Here is a 12,500-nt window from a genome sequence, read left to right on the forward strand (position 1 = left end):
TTTTGTATGATTCATATACCATATCTGATTCAACCCTATAGATGGCAACATCATCCACATGGATAGATAATGTCTTCAATCCAGACAATGCCAGTCAATCCAATGCCAGTTACAATGATGGGCAACCTCGATTCACAATCCAATGCCACACATCCCACATGACGTTTTATATGTCCAATTAGGCCAGTGTTTTGCATCACTGGGGTCAGGACCTGTGGGGTTGCCTGAAATTCAAATGGGGTAGCCTGAAATGGCTAGGTAAAGGAAAAAGAATACTGATAAATGTTACTTATTAAGTCAGCATAACTATTCAGTATTCTGTTAAAACACCATTTATTATCTCAGACTGTCATAAATATCTAGGTTTAATAGCCTATAACCTCTGGGGTCGCCAGAAGGATATCAAAATAGGGTCCTGTACCAAAAAAGGTTGGGAACCACTGAGTAAGGCAATGTTTCTCAAACTTTTTCAGATCAAGGACCACTTTGTCCCCCCAAAAATGTTCAGGGACCACCTGTCAACTTAATTGACAGTTGACGGGTGCTAATTTGACTGCTCATTTTGATGCAGATCACTTATTTTTAATTCACATTTACAGGTCTGTCTAGTTGTGGTGAGAATGAGGTTTCTGTTTATCTTTGTAATGTTGGTACAAATATAGCTTACTGCTAGCTCGTCTTGGAAAAGTAGAAATCCCCTCGCGGACCACCTGAGCTCAGTTGCGGACCACAAGTGGTCCCCCCCGGACCACACTTTGAGAATCACTGAGTAAGGCAATCACCTGGTTGAAGTGGACAGGTAAAGGCAGGTCATATGGAATATGCAGTACAGTGTGGTATTGCCCATCACTGGCCAGTCAAGTACATCTGAGTAAGCCATTGCACCAAACACTTAACTTCCTTTTGCTTCACTGAGGCCTAATGTCCTGCTCTATCAGGCTCTAATGGTCATGCAAATTACCACATCTTAAAACTGACACTCATAATTTAGTCGCACACCTTTGACCCCCATTGGATTGTCAACCTAGTGTCACCTGTGTGTGTGTGTGTGTGTGTGCGTATGTGTGTGTGTGTGCCGTGGTTGCTGACAGCCCTGTTTTTAGGGTGTGTTGAGTGCTCTCCAGTTATGGAGGAGGGCAGACTCTGACATCCCCTCATTTTGATCAGCCACCCCCCCCCATCTCTCTCTCTCTCTCTCTCTCTCTCTCTCTCTCTCTCTCTCTCTCTCTCTCTCTCTCTCTCTCTCTCTCATGCACACACACTAGCTCTCTGGTTCACACATCCACACTCTCTCATTCATTGTCTCTCTCTTACTGCGTTTTTATGCCCACCCAAGCGTGTGGCCATTTACTGGGTCAATTTAACCCCCCACCCCCAACACACTCGCACACACAGCCTGAAAATAATATTCCAGGCTTCACATCCTCACCCTTACTTCCCTTCTTACCATACGTACGCGTTCTTGCTCCCTCTTACACCTTTCTCTACCCATAGATGTATAAAGTAGAATTGGAAGTGCTGTTACGGACTGAATTCAAACACTTTCTTTTTTGTGCCATTTCTGAATTTGCCACTTCAGTTAGTCAGTCCTCCTGTCTGTCTGTCTGTCTGTCTGTCTGTCTGTCTGTCTGTCTGTCTGTCTGTCTGTCTGTCTGTCTGTCTGTCTGTCTGTCTGTGTCTGTCTGTGTCTGTCTTTTGTCTCTCCCTAAACCTGACCAGCTCCTCCTCAGGGGGTAAATGCATTCCCTTCTATTCTATTTATTCCACCTGTATCATCATAATCAGAGCACACACACACACACACACACACACACACACACACACACACACACACACACACACACACACACACACACACACACACACACACACACACACACACACACACACACACACACACACACACACACACACACACACATATGGGTGCTTTCCTTCTCATTATCTTCATTATGATCCCTTTGTCTTCCTCGGATCCCCCAGATAAGCCTCTGCTGATCACACACACACACACCAAATTGCCGCTCACGTTTTTACGTGCAGGGTTTCTCCCTCCTTCCCGAATCTGAAACAAGCTTGCAGTGATCTTCTCTGGCCACTGGGGGGCACAGTCAACTAACAGGGATGGCTTCAGGAGCTTTTGGGGAGGGGGAGGTGTGGAGATTGTGTGTATGTGTTTTTTTTTGTAAGGGGGGGCTGAGTGAGATGAAATGGAATCGCTTCCAAATAAAAATGCCAAGCCCTGCCGTGTGACGCACCAAGTGTGTTTGTTTGTCGCTCGGAGGCGAAATTTGGACAAGCGTTTGGGCAAAACGACTCGAGCGTGTTTTTTTTTAATGTCACTCGTGTGTAAATCCAGAGTTGGGCCGGGTGTTTATATGTTTAAGTTTGGCTGTGAGTGTGAGTAAGCGAGCATGTGTCCCCTTCTCACCCCTGTCTCACCCATCTGCCCAGTGGCCTTGAGCCCTTCGCATACGGTACTCCTCCAGCAGGGCCACTTTAGGTGTGTGTGTGTGTGTGTGTGTGTGTGTGTGTGTGTGTGTGTGTGTGTGTGTGTGTGTGTGTGTGTGTGTGTGTGTGTGTGTGTGTGTGTCAGTGTTTGTGTGTGTGTCAGTGTGTGTGTGTGCGCGCGCGTGCATGTGTGCCAGAATGTGTGTATTAGTGTTTGAGGATTTTGTATGTGTGCATGTCTGTGTGTCTATTTTTTGTGTGTAAGCTCAATAGTGAAATCCTTGTGATCTTGTGTGTCTGTGTCTGTGTGTCTGTTTTTATGTCTTAATGTGTACGCCAGTCAAATTCTTGTGTGCGTGTGTGAATGATGTTGAGATTGCTGGTGGCGTTTCAGGTTGCCGGTCATGTTTAACACCATTATTTTTTTCAGGCTGTCTTTATGGCTTTCTCTTTATGAGTTTTTCTCCTCCTCTTACTATGTGTATGAAATCATTTTTGCCACAAACACTTCTCCTCTCTTTAGTTACGTTCTCCTCTCCCATTCAGCTATTTTCCTCCTTATTGTCTCCTCTTGTAATAATCTGAATCCCACAAAAGTGCCTCCTTGCCCTGATTATGTTGTTCCACCACCACAAAAACAATCGTTTTTTAGTCAAATAATAAAAAAGTTAAAACTGCCAAGCTACAGTAGGGTCATTTCACGTGAAATCAGACACTTTGGGACCCGACCAACACAAATTTCAATCATACTTGCTGTGCCTGTTTAGTAGCAAGGTAGCACCCCAGAACTGCATTCGTGTGAATCTGACCAATATTAAGGGAGAAACAGACTAGCAAAGGTTTATATATGAGGGTACAGTAGGACACTATACATTCAACATTGATTATATCAGTCAGTGTAAGTCACAAAAAGATGTCTGAGGTGTTGTTTGAAAGCTCTTTTCTGGCTCTACACATTACACAAACATCATGGAATACAACAACCTTCAGAATATGAATTATGATACATTGAAAAAAAAAATCAACAGCAATGCACTTAATGCCTTCCTGCTTTGTAGAGCGGTATTGCTACGGCTTGTGTGCTCTGTGTGTGTTTCTTTCTTTCTTTCTTTCTTTCTTTCTTTCTTTCTTTCTTTCTTTCTTTCTTTCTTTCTTTCTTTCTTTCTTTCTTTCTTTCTTTCTTTCTTTCTTTCTTTCTTTCTATTTGGCCCATACACAGGTCCCCGTCATGTTGGACATTAAGGGATTAAGGTGTCATTCAATGTCATTTCTTTATTTTTCACTTTCTTTTCATTTATTTATGTCAGGGTCATTTGATTTTTATTGATTCATTTTTTATTATTATTATTCGATCAAAATATTCCCTCAAGATGAGATTTTGGGTGCTGATATTACACCACCACAGAGCAGGGCTCCTCCTTTGAAAATTTGCTATGAAAAATAAATCACAAGACCTCTCTGTGCATAAGCAGACGTTGTAGGAGTGTCTGTCTGTTTTTTTTCTGTGGCTGTCTGTCGTTGTTTTCATTCGTCTGTCTGTCTGTCTGTCTGTCTGTCTTGGTGTCTATATCTGTACGATGGAGTATGTGTCTGGTTTTGACAGTAAAAGAGAGATTCTCTGTGTGACAGTGACAGTTAAAGATTGTGTGTGCATGTGTGTGTGTGTTTGCTTGAGAGATTGTGTGTTTGACAGAAAGAGTAGAGAGAATGAGAGAGTGTTTGAGCTGATGTAACATTCTTTGTGTGTAAGCTCTGTGTGAAAGATTGCATGCGTATGTGTGTATGCGTTTGTGTGTGTCTGTGTGTGTGTCTGTGCACATGCACACCCGTAAGCCTTGGCTGCGTGTTGAGTGAGAGCTGAGTGAAGTGTTCAGATGGTGAGCATTCTGGTGCCTCTTTGCACGAGTGCCGCGGATCTCCCCCCTCTGTCAGCAGCACGGGCTGCGGTCAGGTGCGGTGGCCCAACACTGTCGGCCGTCCCCGCCCATCTACCCCACCTCACCAAGCATGGGTAAGGGCAAGGGCATTTCCCAGTGGGCCGGCAGTTCTCAGGGGCGATGCTGTTGTTTTTTTGTATTTCCTTAGTGACTGGCCCACAAATTAGAGGGGGGCACACACAAAAATGCCCAGGCTCTTTTTTAGCCCCAAACCAGCCCCTCCCCATGCCCACTCGCTCGCTGCTCACTGCTTCCCCAATAGCTAACTGTCACCCCCTCCTTACCGACTCACACACGGCCCTCCAGATTTCCACTCTACACAGTCGATAATGTTTGTAGGGTCCATTCCAGACCACACAGTGTGTACAGTCTCATTCAGTCCGTGTTAAATCAACACCTACACCTGAAGTGTCTCTATGGTATTCAATTGGCACTCCAAAATATACTGTGTGTCTTCTGCATCCCCAGCCTTATTCACTCTCCTGCCCACTAGCTTTCCTCCATATTCCCACTCACCCAACACCCCACCCCCACTCACCCGCCAGTCCTGTCCATCAACACTCATACACTCATCCATCTCCCCCTCTCTTGATTTGCCCAGACTCCCTCCCTCCTCCACGCACCCCCACCCATCCCCACCCCTCACCCGATTCTCGTCCACATTGCCCACCATACCACCATCTCTGTCCCTGGCTGTGGTTGCCCCCTCCTCAGTTTGCCAAGACTCCCTGGCTCCCTCCTCCCGCCATCCATCCCCATGATCACCTGCTTCACTCCACACCACCTCCACCACCAATATCACTACCACCACCTCCACCACCACCACTACCACTACTACCACCACTACCCCCCCCCCTTCTCCCTCTCTCTCTCTTTCTCCCTCTCTGTTCGCCCAGACTTCCTGCACTCGCTTGGTTCCCTTCGCATAGATGACGATGTCGCCACCCCCTCCCCCAACACTACTGCCATCCTTCTCTCTCACACACTCTTTCTCTCTCTCTCTCACTCTCTCTCTCTCTCTCTTTGTTTCTCTCTCTCTCTCTCTCTCTCCCATCATGGCTGCTGCTGCTGGCTGGTCTGCCGTAGCAGTCGTCGTGGCTGCGTCCTGGCAGTTAAAGTACACTCAGATGCACCCATATGCTGAGGGCAACAGATCCGTTTGAGCAGCCTTGGAGGCCGGCCAGCACAGCACAGCACAACACAACACAACACAACAGAACAGAGGGGAGGAGGAGGAGGAGGAGGGGGTGGTGGTGGTGGAGTGGAGTGGAGGAGGAGAAGAAGGGAGGGAGTGGAGTGGAGTGGAGTGGGGAGGGGAGGAGAGGAGGTAGGGAGACGGATGCGGAGAGGAGAGAAGAGAAGAGAGCCATGTGTGCCAGCAGCACTGTGGTTGGGCCCCTCTCTGAGAGAGAGAGAGAGAGAGAGAGAGAGAGAGAGAGAGAGAGAGAGAGAGAGAGAGAGAGAGAGAGAGAGAGAGAGAGAGAGAGAGAGAGAGAGAGAGAGAGAGAGAGGGTTAGATGATAAAGTTGAGGTGAAAAAAAAGGAAGGAGTGAAAGGTAGACCGGAAAAGGACGAGAAAAGAAGAATAAGATAGAGTTAAATACTGTATATGAATTGAGAATGAGAGTGCAAAGGGAGACGGACAGAGAGTGGGCACATACTGTGTTGTGTGTGTGTGTGTGTGTGAGAGAGAGAGAGAGAGAGAGAGCTAAAGAGAGAAAGAGATCATAAGAGAGTGTAATAGAGCCAGAGAGCGCCACTACTTGTAGATGAGAAGGGGCCGGGCCAGTGTGGGTGATGATCTGTCTGCAGAGGCAGCTCATGGCCTGCCTGTCGTGACTGCTTAGTATTGTTTGCTGGTGACACGCTTGCACTTGTCATTCTGACTGATATGTGTGTATGTCTCTATCTGTGTGGCACATGCTTGCGAAGTGGTCATGCTTCCCTTTGCAGTTGTATGTGTCATTGTGTGTGTGTGTGTGTGTGTGTGTGTGTGTGTGTGTGTGTGTGTGTGTGTGTGTGTGTGTGTGTGTGTGTGTGTGTGTGTGTGTGTGTGTGTGTGTGTGTGTGTGTGTGTGTGGGTGTGTGTGTGTGGGTGGGTGTGTGGCTGTCAGGCTTTATGAGTGCATTCTAAAGGCGTCTGGCCTTGTCTTAACCACTTGACTGCTGAGTATGTGGACAGTCGTGTGTGTGTGTGTGTGTGTGTGTGTGTGTGTGTAGAGTAGAGTAGAGTACTTTTATTAATCCCGAAGGAAATTAAGGTGTCTGTCAGCTTACATAAATACACAAATACAAAACATACACAAGACATTATACACATAATTGAACATTACAGGAAAAATATATATCTTGAGTACTACCACCACACATTATCTCACATACACACATGTTCTGTCTCTCACACACACACACACACACACAGGGGGTGGGGGTGGGATGAAGTGTAACTGTTCAGTAGAGAAAATAATCGGGAAGGGGGGGGGGGGGTTAGTGGCTGCAGGTTGATTGTTCCAGTGTGGGGGGGGTAGTTTATGCAGTCCAGTCACCAATGACAATCTCTTTAACTGTCTCTTTCTGTGTGGTGTTGAAGAGCTGGATGGCCCTGGGGACAAAAGACTTCCGTAGTCTGTCTGTCCGGCAGGGGAAGGCCCGGAGTCTGTAGCTGAACAGGCTCCTCTGGTTGGCCAGAAACGGGTGCAGGGGGTGTCCAATCTGCTAAGTGTCCTTTTTTCGGCTGTGGTTGTGAGATCCTCCAGTTCCATACCCACCACAGACCTTGCTTTCCTCACCAGCCTGTCAAGGCGTCCAGCGCCCCTCTTCCTAACGCTACCTCCCCAACAGGCAATAGCATAGGTGAGGACACTTGCCATGACAGACTGATAGAACATCAGCAGGAGCCTGTTGCAGACATTGAAGGATCTAAGCTTCTGTAGGAAGTAGAGCCTGCTCTGCCCTTTCTTGTAAAGTGCATCTGAATTGGCAGCCCAGTCCAGTTTGTTGTCCATGTGCACTCCTAGGTACTTGTATGTGTTGACTGTCTCCACTGTCTCTCCCTCGATAGAGACAGGCAACAGTGGTGGGGTGGTCCTCCTGAAGTCAACCACCATCTCCTTTGTTTTGGTGGCATTCAGCTGCAGCTGATTGTCCCGGCACCATCTGACAAAGTTCTCCACCAGTTCCCTGTACTCTCCTTCCTGTCCATCCTTGATGCATGCCACAATAGCAGTGTCATCAGAGAACTTCTGCATGTGACAGGTCTCTGTGTTGTAGCTGAAGTCAGAGGTGTACAGGGTGAACAGCACGGGGGAGAGCACCGTTCCTTGTGGCACCCGTGTGTGTGTGTGTGTGTGTGTGTGTGTGTGTGTGTGTGTGTGTGTGTGTGTGTGTGTGTGTGTGTGTGTGTGTGTGTGTGTGTGTGTGTGTGTGTGTGTGTGTGTGTGTGTGTGTGTGTGTGTGTGTGTGCGCGCGTGTGTGCGCGTGTGTGTGTGTGTGTGTGTGTTTGTTTGTCGTCTGTCTTACATACTCCTAGAGATGTGTGAAAATGAGTGATTATCTGTAAGCAAGGGGAGGGTGAGAGAGACAGTGGTTTCATCCAGATGCAGATTTGACAAGCAGACACTCATCAACCCACCCTCTCCTGTGTGTGTGTGTGTGTGTGTGTGTGTGTGTGTGTGTGTGTGTGAGAGAGAGAGAGAGAGAGAGAGAGAGAGAGAGAGAGAGAGAGAGAGAGAGAGAGAGAGAGAGAGAGAGAGAGAGAGAGAGAGAGAGAGAGAGAGAGAGAGAGAGAGAGAGAGAGGGAGAGGGAGAGAGAGAGAGGTGGGGGGCTATGATAGAGATTGAGATTCAGAGTGTGTGTTCATATGTTGGTGTGTGTGAGAGACGTGCGTGTGACAGTGCAAGCACATTCCCTAGCCTACATCTGTCTAACAACTCCCTGAACAAAAAGAAGGAAATATGAGCTTCAGACATTCACAAGGCACAGAATCCTACATGTTTCCCAAACACACACACGCACTCACCGTCCGCTACCCCTCCTCGTAAGGCCTACTAAACCAGCACATAGCAGTCCGCTCCAAGACTGTTTGCCATGATCGTAAGCAGCACAATTACCAAGAGGCTCTGGAGCACAGGTCTGGAGCACTTTGCCGGTGTACAGCTACCGCTGCACACTCAATTACAGCTCGTTCTTTTAAAAAGAGTGATTTGCTTTTACGCTCGCCTCGCCGGTTGTTTTGTCTTTGCGACTGGAGCCAGGTGCAGTTGTCTGGCGTTTAAAGCTCATGTTCAAAAGCTGTTTTAATGCTGTTTACAAAAGCATTAAATATTTGTTGTCACTGGTTGCTGGGAGCTGTCTTGTTGTGTTCTCCGGCTGAATAGGTTATAACGCGGGCATTTATTTTTTATGACTGAAGGAATGTGTCACAAGGAGAGGATTCAAGGCCTTTTTGGGTTGTTGGATGGATACATCTGGGATTAGAACAGAATAGAATAGAATAGAATAGATATTACACTATGTTGCGTTACATTACACATAACTTACAGCGGCTTAGTTAAAGCAGGGGTGAGGGGGGGCTATGTCTCGGGGGGCATTTATGGCCCTTCAGGCCGTCTTATCCAGCCCTCGATATAATTTCATAAGAGATTTCGGGGGAAAAACGCCGCTCATCAATTAATCAAAGTCGATCGATAAGGCAATCAACTAACGATTAATGAATTAATCGATAATTTGCATCCCTACATGAAATATAATGTTTTCTAAAGGAATCTCATTATATTTGCAATATAATTAAGCTATAAGTTCAGGGGACCTAGTGAAGGTGTGGTCTGTTGTAAAGGTGGCCACCTTCAATAGGGGCCTAAAGTGCTGGGGGATGCTTTGTTCATACGTCATAATACGGCCCTTGGAGGACTTAATCAAATGTGAAGTGACCCTCGAATGTGCCTCGATGGCCTCGATGTGGCCTACATGAAATCAAATTAACCACAGTAGCAGCTCGTCCGAAACCAGTCTCCTTTGCGGTGGACATATGAATCAACACATTTGGTGTTTCAATACGTTCTTGAAAGATGACTCCAAAGTGCTTGAGCGTTCAAGTGGTTCTCGATCTGTTGAACTGCTCTTTTTTTCCTTTGAATACCTTCATCATTTGTAGTCCAGTCTAGACATCACTGGGACACTCAAATCCTTCACCTTAACACACCTAATCTGTTCTGTGTGGTATTCCAAGAACCAGCTGAAGTTGACCGTGAGGTAGTGGTGAATCATTTAATAGAAGAGCCTGAAGTCCTGGACCCTACCGTGGCCTAACGGTAGGGCACTTGTCTACTCTGTGGCCGACCCGGGTTCGAATCCTGGCCCAGGTCCTTTGCCAGCCCTTCCCCGGTTCTCTTTCCCCACTCATTTCCTGTCACCATCTTCACTATACTATTATAAATAAAGTCAAAAAGGCCAAAACATATCTTTAAAAAAAGAAGAGCCTGAAGTCCTAATAATTTAATAAATAAGCCCTATATATGCACTAATAGGTTAACCACTTCCATTAGGCTATCTTAGCCAGGTGTATCACTTAACCATTTTCTTGGAATACCAGCCTGATTCAACTCAGTAAATGACAACAAACAAAAATAAAAACAAATTCAAAGGGAAGTAGTCCTGCGCCTCTTTCTCCTCACCTTAACACAAGAGTCCCCCGCTGTCACCTCGAATGGAAAAAGTACCTAAATATATTTGCATGAAATAAATAAAAATCACATATCGCACTGAGCCAGGCTCAGCCTCCCGTCATGGCTAAAGGTTCCCTCATCCCAGCTGTACACTCCATCTGTCTCCATGGCCACCAACTCTCTCTCTCTCTCTCTCTCTCTCTCTCTCTCTCTCTCTCTCTCTCTCTCTCTCTCTCTCTCTCTCTCTCTCTCTCTCTCTCTCTCTCTCTCAGCTGTTGTTAATGGCCAAATAATTCTTGGAGAACAGGGCTCTTAGTAGAGGCATATTGCTTAAAAAAAGAAAGAAAATCTCCATTTGACAACACCTTCTCTTTCCTCCACCACGCCATCACTTTAAAACCTTCATATCCCTCCTGCTCCACAATACACACACGCACACGAACACGCACACACACGCGCGCATGCACACACACACACACGCACACACATCTCCGTGTTTTTCCTCCTTTTTTAACAGACCTCACCGTCCTCCTTCCTTTTTTCTTTCCTTTTATTGTCTGTCTGTCTGTCTGTTTGTCTGTCTTGGCTGGCCCTGGAAGGCTTCTGTTTGCTAATGAAGACTGGAGTGAGCAGGAGAAGGTACAAAAGAGATAAAGAATGAGAGAGGGATGCAAGGTCTGGTAGCCTACTCATGAGATCTACAGTAAGCGGGTCATTTCACGTGAAATCAGACACTTTGGGACCCGACCGACCCGGATTTCAATCATACTTGGTGTGCCTTTTCAGTAGCAAGGTAGCACCCCAGAACTGCATTGGTTTGAATCTGACATTAATATTAAGGGAGAAACAGACTAGGAAAGGTTCACATGTGAGGGTAGGACACTATACATTCAGCCTTGAATATATCAGTCAGTGTTAGTCACAAAAAGATGCCTGTGGTGTTGTTTGAAAGCTCTTTTCTGGCTCTACATATTACACAATCACCTTGGAATACAACTACTCTCAGAATATGAATTATGATAAATTGAAAAATAAAAAATTGAATATCTAAAAAACTCATATTTTAAAATGGCCAGTTCCTTGTCCAAACGTAGCCGGCAATGTCATGAGCAGCACCTAAAATGCTGGTGTTCGGTTTGTTATTCATTTCAGAGAGAATTTGACTCACAAATATGGCATCATACAGACCACTTACTAATAATATGGTAATACCATAGTAGCATCACATGACAAAACAATAACAAAACAAAAATGGTCAGTGGCCATGGTCCCAGGTTTCAGAAACTAAGGCAGATGTCAATTTATACACACCAAATGATGATATGTGAATGTTTGAACATTCCTTCTCTGTGTACCTGTGCCATCTTCCCTTTACCATACTTTAAAGAGATAATCAATGGCTACACTCTCATTTTGTACTCTACCAGTGCATTTGAAGCAGCAGCTGTGTCTTTTGTAGATAATGTATAAGTACGTCCCGTTGCAGTTACAGGTTCCACTACCAGAAGCACATCCTGATGATCCATGACAATCTGGTCTGAAGGGAAAAGTGAAGGATGGAGATGGCCCATGAGGATGCAGGAAGTTCAGTTTCACCTCTCCGGTGCTCGGCATACATTCCTCAGCACATGCTAGCCACCAGTTGCCATCATATACAGCTACAACATACCCTTTGATGCTTGAAAATGTAACACATTCCTTTACTGAGCTCACTCTTTCAACTCTGCCTTCTCTGAATGCTGAAAATGGCCTAACTTCCACTGTGTCCATTGACAATGGGCAGAAGCTGTGTAGTTTTTGAGTACCTGGAATAGTTCTTGCAGATTCAAACCTTTTCAACAGGTTCTCAGCTTCATGATGGTACATCTCTGTTGTGGCAAACTGGCAATGGATGTTCTTGACAATAGTCTGTTTCTCCCTTAATATTAGTGTCAGATTCAAACCAATGCAGTTCTGGGGTGCTACCTTGCTACTGAAAAGGCACACCAAGTATGATTGAAATCCGGGTCGGTCGGGTCCCAAAGTGTCTGATTTCACGTGAAATGACCCGTAAGCGGGTCACATTGCTGTCAGACAGGCGGTGCTGTAAAAGCTCTATCACTCACTTTTTCACTATTCACTTTTATTTATTTTTTACAGAGACGAAGGTGAGCCGACAAGCCGCTTTTATTATGACTTTTGTGAGCCTGAGCCGATGTCTCTCTCTCTCTCTCTCTCTCATTCTCTCTCTCTCTCTCTCTCTCTCTCTCTCTGCCACTGTCTGTCGCTCATCCTTTTTTCTGTCTGCGTAGCTTGCTCTATCTATCTCAGTCTCTCTATCTCAGTCTCTCTCTCTCTCTCTCTCTCTCTCTCTCTCTCTCTCTCTCTCTCTCTCTCTTTCTCTCTCTCTCTCTCTCTCTCTCTCTCTCTCTCTAGGAGCCCCTCAGAAGTGTGTGGCTGCTTGTAGAG

At 46.1% G+C, this 12,500-nt stretch overlaps 1 protein-coding gene across 1 annotated transcript in view; it reads left to right on the forward strand.

The window, feature by feature from the left end:
* clybl (citrate lyase beta like) overlaps window positions 1-12,500 on the forward strand; it is a 134,117-nt gene that overhangs the window by 33,540 nt on the left and 88,077 nt on the right. The window lies entirely within an intron of this gene.

This window comes from Engraulis encrasicolus, chromosome 13 (genome assembly GCF_034702125.1).
Source record: "Engraulis encrasicolus isolate BLACKSEA-1 chromosome 13, IST_EnEncr_1.0, whole genome shotgun sequence".
Lineage (NCBI taxonomy): Eukaryota > Metazoa > Chordata > Actinopteri > Clupeiformes > Engraulidae > Engraulis > Engraulis encrasicolus.